Genomic DNA, 27,697 nt, shown 5'->3' with positions numbered 1-27,697 from the left:
TCCCACCCACCCAGTCACTGTCACCCAGTCACTGTCACCCACCCACCCAGTCACTGTCTCCCACCCACCCATTCATCCACCCACCGTCATTCACCCACCCACCCATCATCATTAAAACACCCACCCATCGTCATTCACCCAACCACCCACCGTCATTAAAACACCACCCACCCACCGTCATTCACCCAACCACCGTCATTCTACCGTCATTCACCAAAACCGTCATTCAACCGTCATTCACCCACCAACCGTCATTCACCCACCCACCCACTGTCATCCACCCACCCACTCACCCACCCACCCAGACAGGCAGGCACATGTCTTTTGTTGAAAATATAAAAATAAACAGGCTGCATTGTAATGTTTTTTTCTGTATCACAATAAGAAAACAGAAGTAAAAGTTGTGTGCTAAAAAATATTTTTTCGTGGTAGTTGCGCTATGGGTTTGGGGTGTGTGTGCGCTATGGGTTCGGGGTGTGTGTGCGCTATGGGTTCGGGGGTGGGAGCCTGCTCCTTTCATTTGTCCCGGGCCCCATGATTTCTGTTGGCGGCCCTGCTAGCAGGGTTCAGGCAACAAGAGGTTAACAGCAGCAAGGCAAGGCAGGATAAGCAACAAGGATGTGGCAAGGCACGGCGTCACAATGACTATGCTCAGCAATGACTGACTGTAGAATGAAGGTATATTAAGGATGAGCCTCCAATAGCAGCCAGGGTGGAACCAGGAAGTGCAATACAATTGGCTGCTGGTACACACAGGTGTGCCCTATGATGCAGCCTAATCAGGATTGAGTGTGGAGCTGCTCGCGCGCTGTCCTGCATGCGTCACAGAAGCAGGGGGCGGAGTTTAGGTTGCGCATCACTCCCACACCGATTCTTGGGACCAGAGGGGGCGGGACAAGTCGCGCGCTGACCCGCGCATGTCATGGAGGTCAGAGGGCAGAGCCTGACTCGCGCGTCAGCAGGGAGGTTGGACGAACATCCACGTCATGTGACAGTGATGGGGGCGGGGTCTGAATCTGCGGGCGGCAGCACAGAGTGCGCAGGGTCTGAGCGCACGTACTGGGACCATGGAACCGCGTATGCTGGGCATCCGTCACAGAAGGCTTATTGAGTTGAGGAGACGGTCTGCGACTGCCAGAATGGCAAATTCTCATAATAACCTGCCACTGTCTGTAGCTGTCAGAATTTACGTGACAGGAAGGCAGAAAGATAGTCTGGACCAAGCATAGCTATATATCTTTATGAGAGATAAAGTGTCTAGCAATTAAGGATTCTTCAATGTTATGATTGTTCTTCTTAGAGTATATGATTTGTGTTCATGTAATCTAAGCTTCACTTGTGTAAACTGCATGGGCATTTTAGTGCATAAATTTCCAATTGTGTATCACATGTAGCAAACTGTTTAAAGTTAAAGGATGTGCCTGAGAGTGGATGGTTAAAGGTTCTACTTTTAACTATGCTATAACAATGAGTGCAATGTAAGCAGGGGAATGTGCCTCTTTTCTATGTCTATTCTATTTTCTATGTTGTTGTTCTGATTTACTAGTGAGGTCTGCATTGGCCAATCTGAGTAGCTCCCTTTCTAAGGTAAACTACCCGTGATGCCGTTATCAGCGTGCTTACATGAGGCCACAATCCTCTGTTACTGGGAGCCTGGGGTGATCGCGTTCATTGGGACACAGCGCCTCCACTTGCGATGGATCCTAGCGTGACAGGATAACCCCTGCCCAATACAAGAATAATAGGACCCAATAGTAGGACTCAATACAAGAATAGTAATACACACACACAAACCGGTATATGATAACTGTTTACTAATACACCAAGAATAATACCACTTGACAATACTACCCCACACAGTAACCCACATGTATAGGCCTCACAATGTACACAGCCCGTTGAGTGCCCCCTAAGTACTAAGTTGCCCTGGGCACCTAACCACACGGTGTCCACAGAGCCAAGCCCACCCAAAGTGTGTGAAGTAGCACTACCCAGAGTTTGTGGACATTCGTGCACTTGTAGATACCTCCCTGGGCATTCCTGTATCCAGGTACCGCTGAACAACAAAGATCCGTCTGATCCCATGACGGATGTCTCTATGGAGCTGCTGCTCCTGGTGCGTCCGGTCCACCTCTGAGGGAGCTCCTGCTGGAGGGTGTCCCTGTAAATGTCTATTTGAATTATACATGCCTGGATCTGGTCTCAGACCGCAGGCCCCACGCAATGCGTGGCATCCTTCACCTGTGCACTAATACTCTGGCTGGCTACTGGGGAAACGTCCCTGTCTATGGGTCTTCCCTGAAGCAGCTACAAGCTGTGGGGAGTCAGGGCTTAGCTGGGACCTAGGGGAAATATGGACTAGGCCAGAGGAGCACTTCCGTGGACTGCCTTCTCTTCCTGCATCCCTGCTCCGACTGGCATGTGGCCCTTCGTGCCAAAATGTATCTTCTTCCCTCAGCTGTGGATATAGCAGCCCTACTGACTGTGCGCATCCATATGGCAAAGCAGCCTCTGGGGCTACTGGGAATTGTTGTCCCGTGTGGAGCCCTTTAATCGCCGCCGCAACTACATGTGCACTCCACTTGAGCAGTGCTTCCATTGCGCATGCGTGAAAATTTAAGATGGCCGCCGATCCGCGCGGAGCTTCGGCGGCACCTGACACCTCACAGCCATCCCCCTCCCCGGAGGTAAGAGGGGACACGGCTACATGTCAATCAGCTTTTTTGCTCCTTTGTGGGAAAAGAGAGGTTTCTCAGAACAATTTAGAAACTGTGGTGTCTTTTTGTAAAATATGCCAGCGTTTTTTTTATTGCTGATTTAGCAAAATTGGTTTTAGTTCTAAATTAGTACTAAATGTCACGTCATTACACAAGTAGGTGAGTAGATGGTGTACAGTAGCTTTATTTTACGCTGTAAAAGTAGATTTTTCCAATCCCCTCCATTGGTAAATTTATTGATCATCCTCTCAGTGTTTTACCCCCATAATTTTTCAGACCTTGGATGAAAGTTACTTACTTGCTTGTAGAAAAATAGTTTTATTTGTTGCATTTGTGTACATGTTTGTCACTAGAGTATGTATGCTTGAATAACACATCTATGGAAATGTATTTTATTTCTGTCACAAAGGGGAATTTAATCAATAAATGATTAGTATTAACTTCTTGAATCATGTCTAGCAGTGACTGTCTAGTGTCCCGGCATATAATGAAAATATAGTCTACGTTTCTTCCGCAATATTTAACGTGACTATTATATTATTTCGGATTGTTCAAAAAGAGTGTTTTTTCAAAATCATACATTTAAATGTTAGAGTAGAAGGGGGCCAGATTGCAGTTCCCTGAGTCAGTAAATAATAATCTCTAGTTCTTGGTTAGGACTACAGTACATCTAGAAGTTCAATTATAAAGATGCATAAGGTGTCTGATCGCATTCTGTAGTTGACCTCACTGTGTCTTTTGCTTTCTCAATTCCTTCTGTGTGGGTTATGACAGTAGAAAGACTCTGAATGTCAATTGTACAAAGGACGTCCAGGTCCTGTAAATCAGAAATCTGAGTGATTATATTTAAGAAATTAGTAGTGTCTTCTATTATTGTACATACATTTTGAGCAATGGGTTGTAGGTAGAAGTCTGTAAATTGAGAGAGCGGCTGTAAAAAGGCGGTCAAAGCCGGAAACAATTGGTCTACCTGTGTTTTTTTTTTTTTTTTTTTTTAGATTTTTATGTCGTTTAGGGAGAAGGTAAAGGACAGGGGTGATCCTGTGTTTTTTTAAGTAGAAATTCTTTGGTATTTACATCTATTATTCCATTTTCAAAAGCTTTGGCTACAACCTCAACAATCTGTTTATTGAGTATGATTGTTGGGTCTGAGAGTAATTTAGCATAATGTCCATTGTTACTCAATTGCTTCTAGAGTATATTTACTTTTATCCATGATTACTAAGGCTCCACCTTTGACCGCTCTTTTGATAATGATATCTCTACTGGTTTGTAATGATTGTAAGGCCTTATAGTCTCAGGAATATGTTGTTTGTAACTGGAACCTATAGGGTGTCTAATGTCATAGTTAATTTGATTAATGATTTTTTTTACCTGTAGCATTATTTATTGGAAGGCAGAGCATGCTTTTATTTTTCAACGTGATGTTAAATGGATTTATTATGGATTTTTTAGTCTTTGAAGAATCTCTCTGTGGAGTGTGGTTTCTTCTTTTTTTTCCCATGAAGAAATGTTTTAGGTTCAGCGTCCTGTACATGTAATAGTTCTGTTTTAAGAGTGAAGTGGTCACCTTAAGCTTTTGTAGCTAGGAAGTTGAAGTGATATAGTATGAATGGATTCTTGCACTGTATCAATATTGGCCCCAACTACAAAAATTGGGTAGGTCAAAGTACACACCAAAAAGTTGGAACATCTCCAGGACCCCTAATATATCACTATACTACGTTCACCTATACCATTACCTAATGCCCTTAGCTTTTTAAAAATGTAAACACTCTCTACGAATGTTGCCAGACTTACTGTTTTCAGTACTATAAAAAGATTACAGCCGCGTGAAAAATTTGTTCACCATGGCTCGGCTGTGTGCCGGCAGCGATCAGGCAGCAGAATTATTTGTGGGGTTATTTGTATTGTATTGTATGTCTTTATTTATATAGCACCATTAATGTACATAGCGCTTCAATTTATTTGCAATATATATAATTGCAATTCAGTATGTGCCCGGAAGATGGCGCATTTAATATCTTTACCTATGACCACCAATCCACTGTCTACACCGAGACGACACACGTGTTTCTGTACAATACACTGTACAATATAACCATCTCACTAGACATGCGGTGCATGGCACAAGCAGTTAACACTTTTCTATACAATATACAATGTAACAATATCACTAGACATTTCTAGAAGCCCTTAATTATTAAGATGGCAGCCAGACGACTAAGCCTCACACAAGGCCCGCCGGGAACCCACAAGCATTCCCATTTTCTTGCACCTGGAGTTCCCATGGGAGTAAAGTGACCCGGTGGGCCGTGTCTGGATGATACTTTCCCCTACCAGAGTAAGTGTGTGAATACGGTACCTACAGTACTCTAATAATTGAATGCTGTGTGTGTTAATGTACAAATGATATATACAATACACTGTTATGTTTAAACTCTCTATTACTTAATGTTTTGTAGATGGACACTGGCCGAGTGAACACGCTAATTCTGCTATGGCTCAGTGACCTGCAGGAGAAGAAGCAGGGGTGGCCTCCCTGGCACGGAGTGGCACCGTGAGGATGGTGGCAATGACCTCATACAGTGGCTGAAGGAGGAGTATGGGAACAATGAGATGCTGGATGGGGTCTGGCGGATTCTCTATACTGATCCTGTGAGTATTGTTGTCTGTGCATTGAATGACTTTTTTTCTTTTAAAACTGCAGACAGAATTTCGTATCTTACCCCACCATCCCCATCCCCATCCACTGCCCAGGTGAAGCATAATCCCGCCCCTCCTCCAACTCAGACCAAAAGAAGAGGTCCCCACCCACTCCAAGACTTATAATGTCAGTTAAGAAGAGGGCCGTTAAAAAAATAAAAGTTTTGTGGGAGACCTGTATGATAAATTTATTGCATAACGGCAGATGGTGCACTGAATACAGTATCTTTACCATGCCATGATGCGCCAGCCAAAAATCTCACATGTGTTTCTATACAAGATATAATGTAACAACACAGAAAGAAATGTCTGGTTTGAGAAATAGTTTTTCTTTGTTCAATCTGACCTTGTAATGTAAAAATAAAAAACAAAAAAGCTAGAGCTACTGTACATACTTTAATCAGACTAAGCTAAAGATTTCTCATAACGTTTTTAACATGACAGGGAAATGCAATGAGGAATCACTGGTTAGACCACTGTACAGCTATGTGAATGTAGCCATGTATTCTTTTTGGCTACTAATCTTCCCTGCCTAACACATACAGTAAACCTTGGTACCAGCGCAGGCAGGGTTAGGATTAATCCGGGTTTTCCCCTGCAGTAAGCAGCTCCCTTGAATGACAGGGGGGGCGGGCTAAGGCCTTTGTACTGCCCAATCCAGGGCTCAGACCTTGGACCACCCTACAAAAGGGGCTTCACAGCCAAATTTAGGGGGTTCTCTCCCCTGAGAGAGTCCAGGGAGCGTGGAGTCAGGGCTCTGACCATCTTCTATTCCCTCCCTTAAGGGAGTATGATAACTACCCCTCATCCCACCAGAGGATGAGGGAAGAGCAGAGAATAGACCCTTAGGGCCTCAAGCCTCCTGAGGGACCATCCAGAGTAGGGAAGAGAAGTGAACCCAGTTATATGCTGTATTCAGTGTTGTGAAAAATAAAGCGTTCCAGCCAAAAGACAAACAGAATCCCTTTAGTAGCACTCAAATATAAACCGTGATACAAAAAATATGACATAAGTATCTGAAAACAGAGTAGCAAAATACAAATAATTTTAATTAAACACTCCGTAGACAACATTAACAAAGTTAAAAACTTACAAAAAAACTGACAACCAGAGCTCCAAAAATAAAGTAAAAGGAAAAGAAAAATTATAACTAAACCTGTGATAAATTAACAAAAGTAAATTTGCTACACTAACTATGTCTAAAATAACAAAAAGGTGGATAACGAATCTTTCCTAACCTATGAAAAATAGAATAATAATTAAAAACCAGTAAGAAAATGGAAAAAATACACCAAACATGAATATGAAACTGTAAGGAATACGGTCCTGGGTTTGACTGGAACTCATCCTTACAGGGCTATGGAGCTTCTAAGCAAATCCTTCCCTGAACTGGCAATCAGAATCACCTGCTCCTGGAATCACTGCAGTTTGCTTGATGCTGCCTTCTATGCAGCTCTGCCCCTTTTGGCTGTCTAGGCTATTTAGAGTCAGCCCTTCCCCCAGGAAGGTGCTGAGCATAATCATAGTTCCCTGTAACTATGCTTGCCACAAGCACTGCTGCTGGGCCCACTTGGCCTTCTTGTAACGCAGCCCCTGTGACAAAGTACCCTGCGCCTGGCAGACTTCGTCTACAACACGCTGAAGCATCTACACTGAAGTTCTCAGTGTTTCTGTGGCCTTCTGCCTGCTTCCAGAAGCCTCAACTACTCACAGCTCCTACCCGGCTAGGGAGAGCTGTTCTGTGCTGAAATGCTGGATCCCCTGTGCTATACCTTCATGGCCCCATTGGCTGATCCGCATACCCTGCTTCCAGGACCATCCATGATGTTCCGCTACTACCCCCCATCAAGAGACTATCCTTATACCGACGTCTCTACGCTGAAGCATGTTTTTGTAACAACCCCAGCCTGTGACCTCGACTAAGATCCTGTGCCGCCTGCCTTGACTCCAGCGTGTGCCCTTTACTCTGCTCCTGTGCCGACTGCCTGACCCCAGCCTGTGACCTCGACCATCGCTCCTGTGCTACCTGCCTTGACCCCATCTTGTCTACGGATTACCCTGCCTTCTCCAACCCTGACCCGGCTATGCATGACCACGGAATACGCAATCCGGACCCGGCTTTGTGGTCTAATGTCGGTGTTTATCTATCCCCACCTCGGCCCCGTGGTCCGGTCCTGGTTTGTGGTGAGCATGAACGTTACAGAAACCTGCTAACTCTAAAGTGACTGCCTAATAAATAAAAACAATGCCACAACTCAGAGTAAATAATAGAAATATAGCTAAATAAGCTTATATGTATATTAGAATGCAGAGTATCTAAACATATCAGAAGGGGGAAATGGGTAGAAAAAAAATGTTAAAAATCATACCCAAAGCAAACAAGCACAGGTAAAAAATAAAGCAATGGTGCCAAAGGTAATATACATGCACTGCACAGAGAATTGCCATTAGTTTAGCTCCCACGGTGAGCTAGACAGTCTCAAACATGTGCAGGTGCAAGTGGTATAATAGCCACTAATAATGCGGAAAATACTCAGCTGAGATTGAAAAGCAGTAAGTCCATGATGGAGTATGACCAATGCTGAGTAAAAGTCCTTCATGCACCCAGAAAAAGAAGCTGCAAATCCACATACAATCTGCAAAAATATGCTTCAACACAAATTTTTTCCGTTATAAAAAATTAATGGTTGGAGATTCAACCTGCTGTCCGTCACACACTACGCGTTTCACCCTTTAGGTGGGCTTCATCCCAGTATATAGTACAGTATATAGTGCTACCATCACTGCCCTCTAGGGGCTAGAATAGGGCAGCTATAAGACTTTGCAGCTCTCAAACAGTTAATATTTAGAGTAGCCAATTAAGCTGAAGCTAATCAGCCTTGTCTGAATAGTCATGCCGTGAGAGAGAGATTGCTGCTAGAGAGGCACATGCTGATAGTCACAGATAGTGAGAGAGACTGTTTTCCCCAGAGAAAAGGTGGGATAGAAGTGCTCTCCAGCTGCGGAAGCTGGTTACAAAGGGACCTACAGATGAGTTTCTCTGGGCTCAAGTGGAGCTGAGTGCCCCTAAGAAGAAGGAGGATAAGGCCGTGCTGAAGCAGGGACATCTGCTTCAAAAGACTGGCAGATAAGCAAAAACACATTATTGTTGTATGCAGAGACTGTGTTACATTGTTGCATATGCCAGGGCATGTTTTAGCTTGGGAACCAGCTTAGCTGGCCATGCAGTTAGTGAGGCGAAAGCTATGGAGTTATTTTTATGTTTTGTTTTGATTTAAAGGGACGGTGGGCCTTTTAGCATTTGATTTAATCCCTGAAAATAAACCCCTGCATAGAAAATACCACATATCCTGCCTTTATCTTGGACTAAAATATGCTACAACGTGGTGTGGACGTCACAAAAAATATATATTTCTGCTTGAGACTGCAGTTAATCAGGGGGAGCAAGAGAAAGAGAGTTCTCCTGCAGGGATTGCATTCAATACTCCTGGATCCTGCTGGAGATGGAGGCGCCACACCAGTGAGAAAGAATCAACCATCACTCCAAAAGCCTGCCCTGTCTTCCCCATTAAGACCGGCGGAAACTCTGCGCTTCTGTGAGCCAGCAGGTGAGCAGCACTAAAACACAGTGTAATAGTGATATCTCCCCGAGCGTGGGGAAAGCTTGTTACATAAGTCTGATATATTTTGCCATTCAGGAAAGTTCTCATAAACGGCTAACCTCTGAGATTTATCAGTATATTTGTAGCAAGTACCCATTCTATGACAACAGCAAAAAAGGATGGAAGAATTGTTTTCTACATGATTTAAGCATTGAGTACTTTATTAGAATACCATGAACCAGCATAATTGGTGGGTTCTGGGCATTTCACCCTTCTTGGATGGATATATCTCATCTCAGCAATTTCAATGGGACAAAGCCATTCAATAGACCTTTTCTATCCTCTCCCACTTATGTGCCCCCATCTGAGTATGTGCAGCCCCAGTACGTGTACGGTCCAACCACCTCTGAAAACAGGATAATCAAATACAACGACTCCTGGCACTATGTGTAGCACACTCCTTTATACTTCTACAACGGGTTGAACCACAACTACAACTTGCTGCCACCCAATTTTTGCCTCTACCAAAGGATAATTAAGGTAAATTCAGTTTACATCGTGCACACATTTAATGAACCGCATACTGTATGTGTTCCAAACGGTAGTTCACATACTTGTAGTACGCGCATGCACCCAAATTCAATGAACCACAAATGCGTTCCATGCAGTTCATATACCGGTTGATACAGGAGCACAGTGTCATCTATTTCTATATTTCTATATTAATTATTTTACAGAATGAAACTGTACAAGAAGCACTACAGAAAAACAGAATATGAGCTCCAGGGGGACAGACACCATTAAATGGTGTGATATAAATTAGGTATAATAGACAGAACATATGTGGAGGTAAATAGTGCAGCTTGGTATTGTGCAATAATAGGGGAGGGCAGGAGGAGACACATGAAGGTATATTAGAAAGTATAAATGAGTATAAAACCCTGAGTGGGCCTGCAAGAGCCTCACAAGGATAAAACTCAAAGACTCATACCCTGTGACTCTGGCGTGTCTGGTATGGAGTAACCGCTTGACGCTGCTTGAGAGAAGCTCAGCTGCTGCAAAAATCCTCTGATATTCCCCCGAAGGCGTCTCTTCAATCAAACAGGCAAGTAGAGCAAAAACTAGGTAGAGGTGACTGCCGCTTCAAACAAAAATGGGGAAACTCACCAGCCAAATAATATTAAAAACAATTTATTCGGCTACATAAAAAACATGAACAAAAACAGGAGTTCCCTTTCATGCAGCTGGCTGGGACAGATCTAATGTGATCATTCTTCCTCTAATTATAGAGGTAAATAAGAATTTGAAACAGTTAGTGTTAGGACCTGCAATATTTGGTCATGCCTTGAAGTGGCTTGCAGGCTTAAAAGGCTTTGGCCAAAGGGTTTAACTAAATGACCCTTTTTCAAGAGATATATAGGTATTTCACTGTATATTTGTCATATTGGATGTAGCTTTGGGATTCTTTGTTTTTTGTTGAAGAATATTTTATTAAGATTTTATTATTATAAGATTGTATTATTCTACAAAGTCTTTGTTATTTATTTCTAAGTTCTAATTTACTGTAATAAAAATCTTACACTTTAAAAATACTTTTCAGTCATTAGAAGTTTGTTATGGGACTAAGGGGTGGGTAATAATTTATTCTTACATAATGTGTCTTTTTTTAATTTTAAAAACATATAATTAATGAATAATTCACACAATACACACACACACACACACACACACACACACACACACACACACACACACACACACACACACACACACACACACACACACACACACACACACACACACACACACACACACACACACACACACACACACTGTACATACACATACAGTATACATACACATACAGTATACATACAGTACACACACACACACATACACATACACACATACATACTGTACATATACATACACACACACATATAAACATATACAAACACACAGACCACTACAAACCTGTCGCTCCCGGCAGCACGGACCGTACACAAAAAGTGTGCATCACGTGCACGCGCGTTCACATAGGCGCGCCCGCACCTACTATATAACAAGCCTTAGAAATGACTTCAGTGCTAGTACATTATAATTTCTATAATAAAAATGAGACTTCAACAACTTAAAGAAATAATTTTGTTAAGAATATTTTTTAGCTTTTAAAATGGCAAATAAATTACATTTCATTTATTTGCACTGAAAAAAAGAAAAACAGAACTTGCACAAGCCATTTTACAATGGTTCATCACTGATGCCCGTTACTGGTGCTCTGATTGTGCACCTTCCCTGCAGGGCACTTTCATTCAGGGAATATGAGAGTTAGACCGGCACTCAGGAGTAGATAAAAAGGGAAAAATACCTCACTTCATCCTTTACATCTTTAAATCTACTTCATAGGGATCTGTATAATTCAAGTGTTGCTTAGAGTTTACAAAAAAAAAAAGAATGTTCCGCATATACTCACAAAAAGCAGTATTTAATCACAAAATTGCATTTAAAAAACCCACAGTTGCAGGCCCATGGCTCCTTTCTCAGGTCAGGGGCAATGAAACGTTTCTCTTTTAGCAATTTTGTGCCTAAATACTGTTTTTTCTCAGTATATGCTTACATTTATTTTTTCTTTAAACTCTAAACAACATTTGAATTAAACAGAACACTATGGAGAGATATAAAGATCTGATTGATCTGAAGTGAGTTTATTTTTGTCCTTTTTATCTACTCCGTCCTGAGTGTCTACTGTAACGCTTTAGACTTGTTTTCAACATTTTTGTCGATCCTGAAAAATCACACTAGTGAGTGACAAATACAGGAAAATTAGGAAATTAGCAAATTAGGAAAATACATTGGACCATCAAAGGCGTTTTGATTTTCTTTCTACTTTATAAACTTTTTGAAGTGAAACTTCTTTAGTGGCACCTAGTCAAATTTGATGGGACAAAACTGGAGAAAATGTGAAACGGAAATGACGTCACGTAATGGGCGCCGCTCCCCCCACACGCCCGCTGTCACATGCTGCGCCGCCGGCGCCACTCCTAACGGCCGCCACTCCCCCCACATGGCCGCTGACATCGCCGCCGGCGCCGCTCCTAACGGCCGCAGTACCCCTCACACGTCCGCTGAGATGCTGCGCATGCGCAGTTGTGATGGCGCCGCTGATGGACGCCGCGCATGCGCAGAAGCGGCTGGCAGCGGTGCCGCTCCCCTCCCACGCCCGCTGACACACTGATACTGATACTGTGCGCTCGCACATCTGTGTTACCGTGCCCTGTCGCTCCTGCTCCGGTCCAGTAACAGGAGGAGCGGGGGGGGAAGGTGTTTGGGCGCGCAGCGTCCCTCGTAGCAACACCAGAGGGGGGGGGGGAAAGAGTGCTGAGCACGCGCAAGCGATACCATGGCGCCGTACCTCCGCCGGGGGCTGGCTGCAGCAGGACACACGGCCATGTCCGCAGCTCCACACACACACACACACACACACACACACACACTGACTGACACTTACACTGACTGACACACTGACTGACACATACTCTGACTGACACATACACTGACTGACATACACACTGACTGACACACATACACATTGACTGACACACATACACACTTACTGACACACATACACACTGACTGACACACACTGACTGACACACACACTGACTGACACACATACACATACACTGACTGACACACATACACATACACTGACTGACACACACACACTGACTGACACACACACACTGACTGACACATACACAGACTGACGCACACACTGACTGACACACACACTGACTGACACACACACTGACTGACACACACAGACTGACACATACACACACCCCAGTGATGCGTCGAACACCGCCCCGAGTGATGTGCCTTCTCTCCCCCCCCCCCCTCAGTGAGCTTCCGAGCACCTCCCATGTCCTGTACTTCCGCTGGGGGGCCGGCTGCAGCAGGAAACACAGCCCGCAACTCAGACAGAGTCCCATGTGTCCGCAGTCCCTGCCGGGGTGGGAGGAGGTCAGGAGGGGGGAAGGGAGGTAGGACACAGAGGGAGACATACACACCACAGAGAGAGAGACACGCACACACACACACTGACTGACACACGCAGACACAGAGAGAGACATACACACCACAGAGAGAGACACACACACACACACACACTGACTGACACACGCAGACACAAATAATTCAGTTACTATAAATATAGATGTGCAAATAGCTAAAACATGCGGTCAAACGTCTTTGTGTTTTGGAAGTGAAATTGTATTGTGATTTTTAATTAAAAACATCACCATCACAAATACAATTTCTGTGACAAAAAATAAAATAAAGAAGTTTCACTTACTATGCGCGTGCTCAGCACACACAGCTTTTTAAAAAAATACATTTATGCAATGCTGTTAAAAACTGTAAAAAATAATATAATAAGGAAAAAGCTTAAAAAGTGCACAAAACTAAAATATAGCTGGAAAATGTACTGCTATCAAGGCTCTTCGAAAGCATTCCATTTTCTGCAATAAGCAGGAAGGCTGCCTCTGTCTCTTTGACCGACTGTTGACTTTTCCTTGCTATTCAAGTGTGTATATTAAAACTACAAAGTGCCCTAAGGAAGGTATTTGAAGAATAGAGAGAGAACTGTATACATTATCTGTTTCGGAGCCTGAGGGGAAGGCCGTGGTTTCCTGTGCCACAGATTCCCAGCTCCTGTCTGCAAGCAGGTACACAAAGCTTCCTTTAATATGCTTGAAATGAGCGGTGAGATGAAACATGCCCAGTGATGGTTAACAGATCTGTCCCTGAAGACTCCTGTCCTCATAACATGGCATTTGTTTACACTCTGTGAAACTTTTGGCATTTTCAGGCCCATAAGAGGATTTGGCTAGTATCCCTACTATTGATTGTCATATTCCCTAGCTAGAAATGTCAGTTACCACTTTCTTTCCTTCATCCGTTAGTTAAGCCTTTTGTACATTTTCGCTATCATACTTAGGAATTAGTGATGACATATATCATTTGCATATTATTGTAGTTGTTTCAAGGAATACCTATGCATATTTAGCTCTTTGGTGTTTAAAATATTGGCTTTATTTCATTTTGACTAACGAGAAAAATCCTGAATTTGTACCACTTGCATATAAGTAAAATGCCAATTAGGTTATTTGTACAATTCAGGTATTGGTTACATAAAAGCAAGGTGTTATTGCTAGTAGAGCAACATTTGTATATGAATAACAAAAGAACCTTTAAAAAGGAAATATGGCACTGTACATTCTAATTTTTAAAGGGAATTGACCACTCGTCTGCTTTTCTTGTGTCCGTATACTTTTTCCTCTACTACAAATCCATCATTTTTGTATGTACCTTTAGATCACATTTTTTCGTACTACTGTACCTGTTTAATATGAATCAATGATAGCTGAAAATTGATGTATGAACAAAATATATTCGTTGCATTAAATAGACATTTCCACTCGTTCTAGTGTTTCGGTTTTACTTCTAAAATATTTTAGGGTCCTGGATTTGCCAAAATTCAGCTGGCTTTGGCTCTGGCTCTAGTGATTTATTTAATTAATATTCATTAACAGTTGTTATAATATTAATTGCACTGTAATTAATTCGATACAATTCCACAGTCTCATGTTACTTTTTATTAAACATTTTTCTGTTTGTTTCTTTACAATAAATAAATATTTTATGTATTCACAAATTCTGCACTTTTGTACAAGGGGTGTGTATATATATATATATATATACACACACACACACACACACACACACATATATACAGTTAGGTCCGGAAATAATTGGACAGTGACACAATTTTGTTTCGACAATATAAAGTAGGCAAAGCTATCAAGCCCTCGCAGATAAATTAATCTTTGCCCCTGAGGCCCTTTTGGTAATCTACAGATCAATTTTATTGAGTTACCCAGGAGTTTGTATTTTAAACATGTATTGGTTATGATTTGTATGTTCTCAGGATGGGTTAAGGTCTACCCCTGTCTATATGCGGACGCTAAGACAGTGGTAAAGAATTGGTTACAGGAATTTATTCCTAGGTTTAGATAATATAATATTTACTCAAACAGAGGAACATAAATGATCTCACTCTGAGACACTTATGGGAAGTATCAGTAGTTCAAAGGAACTAATTATTAAGGGCCATGTTATTTGTAATGAAACAATTAGCAAGTATTGTATGCAACTAATAAAACATTTTGCCGTTTCTCAATGAACAGGTCAAAGTTGTACAGTTTATATTCAAGAATCTGAAAGAGCACCTACTCGAGCCTGGAAACTGGGTGATGATTAAATCGTTTAAAAGAAAACACGCATTACAGCCCAGGTGGAAGGGCCGGTACCAAGTATTGCTTATAACAAATACAGCTGTCAAGGTTGTGGGCTCACCTTGTGTCCATGTGACTCGTTGTAAAGTTGTCTCCCCCTCAAAGACATTTACACAAGTTTTTAAAGAACTAACAGACACTTATACTAGTATTATTTTTAAGAATCAAAAGAATAAGAACTTTAAATCTTCTTATATTCATCATAGCTGAATTATTGTATACTAACCTTATATTTTTTCTATGTTTTATATTTTAGATACTAATATATAGTTTAGGATTCAGACCAGAAACTACCAAACAGATCAGTGGATCCTGGTTGGATTATTATTAGGGGTTGTTTGTATTATTATTATTTGTTTTTTTTTATCTGGTGACTAAACTAAAGAATTGCGAAAATAGAAGAGTTCCACATTCTATTATATTTATGTGAGGTAGGGGATCCGGAGATAGCAGATGAGTGAAATGTGTTGTTAGGCTTAGCATATAGGGTAGCCCTCAGTATTAATATTATATTTTGTTATATCTGTGTACATTTATTTTTAAGTGCCACAGGAGGAGTGAGTTATATACGCATGCCTATTAAAATTAAAGGCTATGTCAAGATTCAATGTGTTTATAACCATTTATATAGAAAAGATGAACTGGCAATGGTTTTATTATAAGTTAGTTAGATAGACCCCTAATATAGTACTTTATATCTATTCAGAAGATGCGTACAAATATTCACATCAAACGTAAGATCAGAGAGATAGTATGTGTGAAAATTTTGCTTATTCCGTTGAAGATTTCCTTGTTTTCAGTGATATAGACGCACGGAGATATTTAGTTATGATATAGGCAAGGGGTTTATTTTGATTGTTCAGATTACCCAAGTCTAGGTAATCAAACTCGACTATGATATATGTAGGCATATCAAATGCAATTACACTATTTATGTATTGTGATCTATTTAATACTACTGGAGAATTACAGAATTTTTATAATAGCCCAGGAGATTTTATTCTCAGTCCAGGAAAGGCAGGTTCCTGTACAGTAAAAATGAATGTAACTGTAAGAGCAGAAATGTTTGTGCAATGGTGGGAGTAGAGTGTTGTATTTATGAACCTGACAATATGGCTAATATTACCCATGATACAAGGGATAAAAAAAAATAATGTCAAAATTGGAAGACACTTTGAAGATAATATGTAGCTGGGACTTGAGACTAGGCACATGATTTAGATCATTGGGAGCGAAACTGGTGCAAGGACTGATTATGTGTGTGTGTTTGTCGTCATATTCATTGTTATCTCTTGTGTTAAAGGATTGATCACCAAGCTGACCGCTCAAGTCATTCCCTCCATGCCCCTCCAAGAAGATATACGTAAAGAACAGACAGAAACCTCTCTTATGCAACAATACCCTCCTGATGAGATCCAATGATCCAATGATCCAATGATAAATAAATGCTTGTCAGGAGAGGGAAAGACAATTGCGAATGGATATTGAGAGGATGAGACTCAAAGGGATTGAGGATCCGGACCAAGGGTTGCATCAAGGAAATACCATCTACCAGGAAAGGAAACCGTGTTTTCCAAGAATAAAGTTATACATTTCTCACTGAAGATTTCGAAAAGTATAAGAGAAGGGACTGAGGAAGTAATATTGCTGAATTCAGTATTCTGTTGAAATGAATATATTACTGAAATGGACTGGGGGGGTGGGGTCTCTGGAGCAGGATTGAAGGCAATGTTCTGTTATGTTTTCAGTCTCCATTTTGTGTGTAAGAGTGAGTGTGTGGTTTGAATGTGTTTTGCTCACAGTAGATTTACGACTGTGTCTGTAGTTTACGCCCACGTTCCTGGTGTAAGGTTGTACCTGGTTTCTATAGAGACCTGTTTCAAGTCAGTTTAACCAGGTTTTAATGATCTGTAAGATGATTGGTTTCAGAATTAAGAAGTGGTTAGTATATTCTGCCTGGTAACCTATTTTGAACAAAGGAATCAAAAATGTATAAAAGGCTGTTTTGGACACTCCCTGGCAGAGAGTATTATATACTTTTGAATGTGTATGATCATACTTTGCAATAAACTTCTCATTATCAATGAACCCCTGTTTGTGAGTTTGCAAACAATGACAGATTCAAGGTATACTGTACAGATATCTCTAATGATTCCTTAGGAAAACTACCAAAGCTTTCATAAAATGAAACTAAATATAGTGTAACACATTGTTTTTTTTATTGTAAAAAAATCATGCATGTTGCTTTACTATTTTCTGTTACATTTACTGCACCATCTACTGTAGTGCAGACGAGTATTCTAAAACAAATCTGAGTCAATAACCAACAAGACCCAGGTACATGCTGGGTACATGCTGGGTACATGCTGCAACATTTCAGTGACATTACTGCAGACAGACTAATGGCCCATCGAATTAACAGCGGGGGTCCCTGGCAGTCCCATTCAAACGGAATGAGACTGCCAGGGACCCCTGCTGTGTTAATCTGATGGGCCATTAGTCTCTGCAGAAATGTCACTGAAATGTTGCAGCATGTACCCAGCATGTACCTGGGTCTTTTTGGTGGATAGCCCCAGATTTTCCAAGGCAAGTTTAAGGCAAGTTTTAAAATACTCGTCGGCGCACCTGTGCGTATTCATTTAAACAAACAGTGTACTACAGAAGTTGTACGTAACACAACTTAATAACATGTTCTCCAAAATGTTCATGCACTAGTCCCATATGTGTTTGTAGGACAACCTTCCTCCATCATAAGAACATACAGTAGGTGTGTCCAATGCCAAACATGGCTCCAATTGTTGAGAGTAGACACTGGCATCCATGAATTCAGGTTGCACAGATGATATGATTTTGGTTTGTGCTCCATGGCAATGGGACCAGTAAAAGATCAAATATCAATATCACTTCTTTAAAGTTAATAAGCATGATAGTTCACTTATAGAGTTCTCAACCCTTCTTTAGATCTTTCATTTTTCTAGTTAATCACTTGCCTAATTCCTTCTACTCCAACATGTACTTGAAAGGGCAATCCCTCAAAGGACAAAAGGTAACTAATGCCAGTAGCATGTTTAAGGTGTTCTTACTTTTTATCACTGTTTAATACCCATAAAAGTATTATTATTTTAAAGTTGTGTGATTGCTATGGCAACTCCTTTCTTGAGTGATGTTAGTATTTCAGCAATTGCCTACACAGCCGAACACCCTCTTTATTTCTCCTTATCTTTATTACCTCTCTGATAAGGACAGAGTGCATCAAACATTATTTCCTTTTCACAATTCAAAACTGTTTACATTTATCACAGAATCTGTGCTTTACTTTACATAAAACAATACAACATTACGGAGGACACGTAAAAAAGAGAAACAAAGGACTTAACATATTAATGTACAGCTCAACCCCGTTATAGCGTGATCCGCTATAACGCGGATCCACTTATAACGCAGTGTGAGCGTGTACCCGAAGTGTACCTCAAATATTACCGTATTTCCTCGATTGTAAGACTCCTTCGATTGTAAGACGCACCAACGATTTGGCCATTACAATCGAGGAAAATAACTTTTTCACTTACCATGTTTCAGGAGAGGTCCCATGTCAGCGGAGGATGAAGAGGGCGGCGGCAGCAGGAGAGGTCCCACGTCTGCAGATGGTTGAAGATGGACAGCGGGTGGGTGTGCGGCAGCAGGACAGGTCTAAAGTCTATAGGTGAATGAAGATAAGAAGACAGCGGGCGCTCGGTGGGGTGCGGCAGCAGGAGATCATAATAGCAGGAGAGCTGAGCAGGAGCAGAGCGGCATAAGGGAAAGGCTCTGGAGGTGCACACTGTAACCGGAAGTCAGACACCGGTCAACTTCCGGTGTTACAGAGTGCACCTCCCAAGCCATTCCCCTATGCCGCTTTGCTTCTGCTATTATGATCTATTAGCCGCCTCCGCCACCGCACGCCCGCTGTCTTCTTATCTTCATTCACCTGCAGACTTGGGACCTGCAATTAGAGCGGCTTTAGTAGGGGCTCACCTGGGCTTCCGCAAGCTCGCGGAAGCTCAGGTCTTAGGGGAATTTAAAATTCCCCCACTTGCCGGCGCGACAGGCCGGTCACGTGAGCGGTTCGCCCAATGAGGGCGAACCAGCTCCGTGATGTCACTGGCCCGCCCCCGACCAGTGACGTGCCCGTCCCCGGCCCGCCCCCTGACGGCCCGCTGACAGCGCGTGCGGTAAGCAACCGCAAGGCCAGGGAAAGCACCCGCTTTCCCTGCGCCTCAGCGCGCCTCAGCACGCCAGCAGGGAGCCTGGCCGAGGCCTAAGATCAACCAAGTCCAAAGACTGACCATTAAGCTTTAGCAACCTAGCCAACTACCTCAGGAGAGGGGTGTAAAGGAATTCCCCTTTTTGGTTAGGTTCCCTATGATCTTGCCTATCCATTCTCTGTCCATTTTGCCAGTCCCTTTAATTCCAGTCTCTTCTCCCTTTTTGCCTTGGTAGTTTACAGTAGTGTTTAAAATGACCCAGCCTACAACAATTGTAACACTTTATTCTATTTGAGAACCTTTCAGATTTATATAGACTGTATGTATATATATATATATATATATATATATATATATATATATATATATATATATATATATATTATGGAAAGAGAAATGGGAGCCCCACTCCCCCTAGCGGCGCTACTTCAAAGAAATCAAGCATATAAAGAGTTCAACATGAAGATATAAATGTTTCACGTTCAATCACAATGACTGTTCTATATAAGGAATATTGTCCCTCGTAGCATGCTATCATGCAGTGGTTGGGTCAATAGCCTCTGTCCCGAGGTATATCTTATATGAGATAAGCCCATAGTAAATGAATAAACTCACTGTTTTGTGTGTGTGGGTGCCTGGACGTCGGCGTGCTCCAACCGGGGTAGATGCAAAAATGTGGATGGATGAGGCGGTGCAACTGCCTTGAGAAAGAATTTGCAGACCGGGACTTCATAACTGGATACAAAAAAGCTTTATTAGCACATAGTAGCAAGAGACTAACTCTTACGCGTTTCGCGTGTTGGTCCACACTTTATCAAAGAGTGTGTATGTATATATGATTGTCATTATGTCCTGATATGTAAAACCATGGAATTCAAAAAGGGTGTACTTTCTTTTTCACATGACTGTATATATTCATGATGTGGTGGGTGTTGGAGTTTGAGCTTACTGGGAATATGTGTGTGTTAACCTTTTAGATTTGCCAGGTTGGGGTCTGGTTCAGGATCTTGCAGCCAGTACTGTAGGACTGTAAGAAATTGTTTATATGTGGGGCTAGATTTTAGAGTGGCATATATGCTCAGGTCCAAGAATGGAATCCAGGTAACAGATGTGTGAGGATTTCATGATTCTAATTATGTATTTCATATCTTTAAAATGTTATACCTTTGTGATTGATATTATTGATTTATTGATGAGTTCAGCTTTGCCTAATTAAATTGCACTATAGCGCTAGGGACACTGTTTTAGTTAATGGGATTAAATAGGGTATATATAGGCACCCTTCATTCCAAGTACCCACACTCCTGACGAAGCCGGAAGCAGTCACTTTGGACTGGGCGAAACGCGTAGAGTGGAGTCTCTTGGACTAGTGGGCGACCCGTAGTTCTTTGCCGCACCTCAGAGCCGTGACGTCAGACGCACACAAGGACGCAAAGCAGAGAGTGAAGCTACGATCTTACACTTGGAATATCCAGGGGAAGGCGGTGAAAGCTGCGACGAACCCACTACACACATATACTGTGTAAAACGCTTGATTTTATCTAGCACATTGTAAGTGCACATTTTATATCCGTTTTTTATAAAGTTTATTATACACCTGATTGCGCTATGTAGGGCCTTTCCCTTTCTTATATATACCATCCCATTGACGAGACGAGCCTGGAGGGAGATCCACACACCATGAGTATCATATGGGTAGCAGCCCTATCTGCCAAACGCCTTTTTATCTCTGACATCTTGTGAGTAGGCACACCTAAAGAGCAAAGATTTCAACGCATTATTTACCCCGTTGTTAATACATCTACACTTATATTTTGCACTGTTTTCTTTGTGTTTCCCATATATGCTCCTCCTGGATTGTATGAGATCTATCACACTTCTTGGAACCCGTGAAACAGGTCCCACCAGAGGGTTTGAGCAGGGTCATTTATTATTATTATTTGATATTCATACATTGGCACATATGGTACATTGCACTTAATATTAGTTGCACTTATTATTGTTCACATTTTTTGAGTTGTTTGTGCCTTGTTTCACTATAATTCACAACAAACGGTGTATTAATATACAGCTTACTGCTACTGTATGACAGATCGAGTAACAGCTCCTGGTTAGCTGAGCTCCCTTTAGATCATCCGATCAGTGTGGGAGACTCCTTTGATAAATAGCACGCAGCAGATACTGGCGAACACTGCCGCCAGCTGACTCGCGGGTAGACATGTGAGTCTTGCGCGTGCACCCATCTTGCCACGCGCGCGTTTCGCGTAGCCGCTTCCTCTAGGCAAATACAAAGGGGGGAGGGACCCACCAGAACGGTGAGTGACTTTATACCCCTGCGCTTATGGTAATTTCGTCCCGTTCACTTAGTACCACCCCCTGTGCATGACGTCAGGATCCTCTGACTGCACAACAGATGGAGGCATCGGGGGGGTGTATAACCACAGTAGAAACACTACAGTGCCTCAAAGATTGATGCTTAAGCCATACTGTGCAGAGAATGCTGCAGGCTGGCATGTAGAGGTACTGAGGACTTAATAAAGGCCCTGTGTATTGTGTGGACAAGTGATGATGTCTTCATGTAGGATAAAGTGCTTTGTGTATTAATAACATCCTTCTTAAAACATATAATGTTTAAAGTATTATATAAACACAGATCCTAGGGTTTTACCCATGTCCAAGATAGGAGATCAGTAGATCAGGAAACATACAAATTCCCAAAAACCACACGAGGGAGAGGAATAGAGGGAGGGGGAGGGGAGGGGGGGTTAGTTTGTTTATTGTTGATGGGAATGTGTTATGTACTGTCTCAAATAAATGGAGAGTACATGAACCACTCATTCAAGCCCCTTGGGGACAGGGTACCCAGGGTGTATATCCACCTGGCCTCCATCTTTATAAGGTCCACATCCCAGTCCCCCTTCCGAATCCTAGGTGAGTATTTATCAATGCCAGTAAACTTGATAGTGTCAGGGTTCCCATTTTGGCAAAAGTTGATGTGCCTAGCTATAAGGGTATTACTTTTGTTCCTAATTGTACCCAGACGCTCAAGAATCCTCTGTTTAAATTGTCTCCTGGTCTTTCCTACGTACTTTTTACCACATAGACAGGTGCCCAGGTAAATTACCCCAACACTGACACAGTTGATAAACTTACATACTGTGTAAGTTCTGATGTCATCATGGTTGGTAAATGTCTTGGTCACCTGGATATTTTTGCAGGCTTTACACCTCTGACAGGTAAAGCTGCCCTCTGGTTTACAGGTGAGCCAATTACTTGCTTGGGGTTCAACGTAGTGGCTGTGTACCAATGAATCCCGTAGGTTTCTAGCTCTGCGGCTCACCATTGATGGATAACTACACAGTGCCCCTTGTATATCTGGGTCCGCTGTCAGTATGTGCCAATGGCGTTTGAAGATACTACGAGCCTGATGCCACTGGTTATTGTATCCACCAATAAAACGTATTAGTTTCTTCTCCGTGTGTGGTGTCTTTTCTTTCAGCAGATCCGCACGAGGGGTATATTTGGCTCTTTTGTAATTTCTTTTGACCACCTTCTTACTGTAGCCACAATCCGTAAGACCTGGAGACAATTTAAACAGAGGATTCTTGAGCATCTGGGTACAATTAGGAACAAAAGTGATACCCCTATAGCTAGGCACGTCAACTTTTGCCAAAATGGGAACCCTGACTCTATCAAGTTTACTGGCATTGATAAATACTCGATAAAAGACAAAAAACAGCGCAAAATGCTAATGGTGAAGTATATCAAAACAATTTTAGTATAAAAAGGAGGTAAGTATTCTGCGTACATTAAAGTAAAAGATCATTCGCATTTACGTGTATAATACACGAATTTACCACTCAGCTGACATCAGAGTGGGCAGTAAATGGAGGTCCCTCTGGTAGATGATCCTCTACAGTCTCCAGGTAACGTCTAGGTCTCTCACGATGATGGCAGCTTGTGACAAACGTCCAAATCGACTGGAAGTTTCGTGTAGGGAACACCTTTTAGTTGTCATCTGGGTTCAATCACCACACGCTGCACTGGTGTAAAAAGTCCTCGGCTGAGCTGAACACACTATGTGTGTGCTCGATGGAGAAAAGTCTCTATAGCATAAGTATAGCGGTGTGCTAGTTCGTTGGTGCACAGGGAACACGAGAAGGTGCTTACGTCTCAACCAAGATGATTGGTGGCTGGCAATGACGATTCACCTCTCAATGTCCACACATCCGTATGACGTCACACAGGGGGCGTGACTACAGAAGTACAGACACCCGAACGGTGTGTCGTTAAGATAAAAATACACAAAATGATGCGATCCGAATAACTACCTTATAGGACTGTTATGAAGGCATATAAAGTACCATAAAAACATAAAATAATCCTACGTGTTTCGTAGCTGTAAAGTGCTACTTCTTCAGGTATAAATTCGATATCACTACCCAGAGGCTCTATATACACACACAGCCTCCCGCATTGGTCAGCTAATTAAGACCAGGAGCCAATTAGGTGTGCCGTGGTTGTACCTATGTCTACTGGGACATGATAGTGAATTAAACATACATACACATTATTGTTGGTAATATACTAAATCTGGTGGTCTTGTTCCTATGTTAGCAGATTTGGGATTTCTAAAGGTAATCATGTTGTAAAACATCTTTATCTTCAAGCAATGTCAATTATCCATAGACCTTGTGCAATTCTTGCAAGTTTCATTCAACTTTATTTGCCTATATCCCACAGTCTATGGAGCTGGCATTAATACCAGCTCCGGATACCCCCTGCTTCCATCCTATGTTATAAAAATACATTTACACGCAGCTTCATTAACTTAGCAGCTAACCGCTAAGGTAATGAAGGGGATAAATACCAGTTCCTGGTTTATTGGGGGTGGGTGAAGGTGGTATTTGGCTTGTGGTTGGTGTTTAGGCCTACCGGGATTGTTGCAGGAGGAATTAACCTCTTCATTACCTTAGCGGTTACTGCTGATAAGGTAATGAAGGGGTTAACCCCCCCCCCCCGATACACACCCGGTAGGCATAAAGGCCAATCCATGGGCAATGCCAACCTTCACCTACCCCCTTTACCCCAATAAACATTAAAATACATTACAAACACCCGTACTAGCCAATAAACCCATTGATTGCCAGTGTGTTTTTCCTATGCCATCAATGGGAGCAAAGATAACTCCAATGGCAATGAATGGGCACTCTACTACCCACCCCCTCTACCCACAACATCCCCCCTAACACATAATGGTCAAAATTCCTATTATCCAGATCTGGTAATAACACATTTACCTATTAAAAATAAGACATTATCCAGCCAGCATAAAGTAAATTCAAATTGTACTTACCCCTGCCAGGATGAAGGCCAGCCTCATCTTCATCTTTGTCCTCCACATCTTCCATGGGCAGCAACATTAAAATAAAAAACTAACTACTGGCCACTAACCCCTTAATGTCACGGTAGTGCTGCCCGCAGACCAGACCCATCCTGTACTGAGGTGGGACGTTAGTAACACGCATCCGCAGCAGAGGAAGCGTGTGCGGAGTGTGGTAGTTTGCGTAAACAGGCCAGGAGACTTAGTATGGTATATTGTATCCGGAGAGAGTACTCGTAGTAGGTGCCGAAGCCAAGGGTCGTGGAGAGGTCCGGATGGTAGACGGCCTAGCCGAGGTCAAGGGATGAGAGAAGCAGCGTAGTGATAAGGATGCCGGGGTCGAGAGCCAGGAGAAGAGTCGTAAGCCAAGCCGGGTCAAAACCTAAGATGCACAAACACAAGCAAGAGGGAATCCACACCAGGTAAGCTGAGGCTATGCAGAGCAATGACTCCAGGGAATGACTGGGGTAATAAAGGTGGGAGAGCCAATCTGAGAGGTAGGTGGAGCAAAGGTGTGCCATGGAGCATAAGCTGATAGGTGCGCGCTGTGATCTTGAAGCGGCATCAGCTGGGAAGCAAGGGGGCATGAGTATGGCCGGAGCGAGTTCTGGGGGCGTGACTGAGCTGCCTGTGCAGTGAATAAATTATGGCCGGGAGCGCGTGCGGTGTAAGACCGTCCCGCGCGCGTCCCGACAAAGATGGCGCCCGCGTGTGTGAGCTTCGGCGAACACGGAGTCTGGAGGGGATCAAAGTTTGCTATGACCAGATTTCATAATTGCACACGTTCCCTATTAATAAAGAATTTATGCAAAATGAGTTTTCTGGCAAATATGTTGGTGTTGTTGAGCTACTCAAAATGATTGAATGGTGAGGTGGGGGAGAAGGACAAATCCTTCCAGAGGACTTTATGGGGATATTCATTAAGGAGGACTTCACCAAGAGCACTAAGGGTTAACTTACCTCCATCACATCAAATTCCAGAAGAACAGTTAATCAAATCTTGTGAAAACCTACTACAACAGTGCTCAAAGGATCTCATGAAATTACTGGTAGAATATGAGAGTAAGAGACTGGTTACTACCAATGAAGAACTAGACAAAAGTTTACTCGATGCGGACAAATGGAAAATACATTCAGAATTTAAAGATCAGGAAATAAAACTTAAAGATAATGTTGATAAATACATGAATAAACTAAAAATCAGAAAGGAAGATAGAATGGCCTAAAAAGGTCAAGTTGTGCGCCTTGCACTACACCAATGGAAATATGGGGAACCAATAAATTGTGAATGTGTGGTGACGGAACAAAAACTGCAATAAGAGTGCGGAGGTGATGCTGGCAGGGATGGGGTTAATGATAAGCAAAGAAAAAAAAAAAAAAAAGGAAAGCTCCCTAATAGCCGCACAAGAGAACACCTATACCTATGTTAAAAATTACTATTTATTAATAAATGATTAAAATATATTTATATTTATTGCAGCAAAAAGCTAACGTGAACCAAAGTGATTAAAATAAATTAAAAAACGGAGGAGGTAACTGTATGCCTAATTCAAACTAACAGTGTATGCTAGGAATAACTATTTTAGAATTTCCCACTGCTATATAATTATACTAACAGTGGTAGTTATACCAATACAGTTCTATATAGTTTGAGGACTACACCTAAATGGAGAGTATAGCTTAATGTAGTGTGTGCTCAGATTAATATATTTGTTGAGCCAGCTAATGCTAGTATACGGATATATACACACACATATGTACCAGACCAACGGGTTCAAAGGTAAATGAAAGAGGTCTAGAGGTCTGTTATGTTTAGCAGAACAGCTATTTCAAGATCACAAAGTATGTGTCTTGTACTCAGAACCATGACAAATAGGAAAGTAGTCAGAGTGTTGTGCTTCCTTTAGAAGGCTCCGAAACACTCTAACTGAGAGAAGGCAACAGTCCTCTCCGATATAGCCAGCGCACTAGGTGGTGACGCTTAGCCTGAAAAGTTTTATAGAGACTCTAACGATTTCAAGTATAGGAATATTTTTAGATTTATCCTTGCTAAAAGATGACACAAGTTTGAGTCTCACAAATCATACACCGAATAGAAGCCTTAGAGAGTGAGGGTGAGTCTAACCCAGGAACTCATCAAGGCGGATTTGATAGGGAACTGACTCCTTCTTTTCTAGGGGTCTTCCATCACCCACCAAATCGCGAGAAAAGAAAACAAGGAGGGGCAAAGGCAGATTCACTAAGAGACAGAGAAATATAGGGCTTCAAAGTCCGGTGTGGAGGAGGAAGGAGGATGTACCATCAGGGATATTAATATCTCCTGAGGATGAAAGAGTAATTATCAACTTCTCATCATTCCACCACTGTAAAGTCCTCGGGAAGGGTTTGTCCTTCTCCCCTGCCTCACCATTCAACCATTTGGGTTGCTTCAAGGACACCAACATGTTTGCCAGGAAACTCCTTTTGCACAAATTCTTAGGAATAGGAAATACATGAATTTACAAATCTGGCCATAGAAAATTGATCATGAGGACTTACAAGTATTACAAGACCTTATTTCCCGAGAAAATGAAACTGCATGAGTTTGGGGCGTAGGCCCCTCCCTGATTTGCACCTTTGTTTGTTCTCATGACATATTAATTCTAATTTATCTATGCCATGGCAACGTGATTTCACATGACCCCGCGGC

General features: G+C 42.2%; 1 long non-coding RNA gene across 4 annotated transcripts in view; it reads left to right on the top strand.

Moving 5' to 3' along the window:
* The window catches only part of LOC142483598 (uncharacterized), a 64,812-nt gene extending 47,085 nt beyond the window's left edge, over positions 1-17,727 (top strand). For 2 of the 4 annotated variants that reach the window (XR_012797398.1, XR_012797399.1), the window contains exons 2-4: positions 5,183-5,375; positions 15,274-15,429; positions 16,685-17,727. This is a non-coding gene — a long non-coding RNA (uncharacterized LOC142483598). Of the gene's footprint in view, positions 1-3,814; positions 5,376-15,273; positions 15,430-16,684 lie in introns of those variants that run through there. The other 2 variants (XR_012797397.1, XR_012797400.1) reach the window with 2 other exon arrangements.
* Positions 17,728-27,697: the final 9,970 nt, after the last annotated feature.

The sequence above is a fragment of the Ascaphus truei genome, chromosome 2 (genome assembly GCF_040206685.1).
Source record: "Ascaphus truei isolate aAscTru1 chromosome 2, aAscTru1.hap1, whole genome shotgun sequence".
Taxonomy (NCBI): domain Eukaryota; kingdom Metazoa; phylum Chordata; class Amphibia; order Anura; family Ascaphidae; genus Ascaphus; species Ascaphus truei.
Note: the sequence above shows the minus strand (reverse complement) of the source record. Positions and strands in the feature narration are given on the sequence as shown.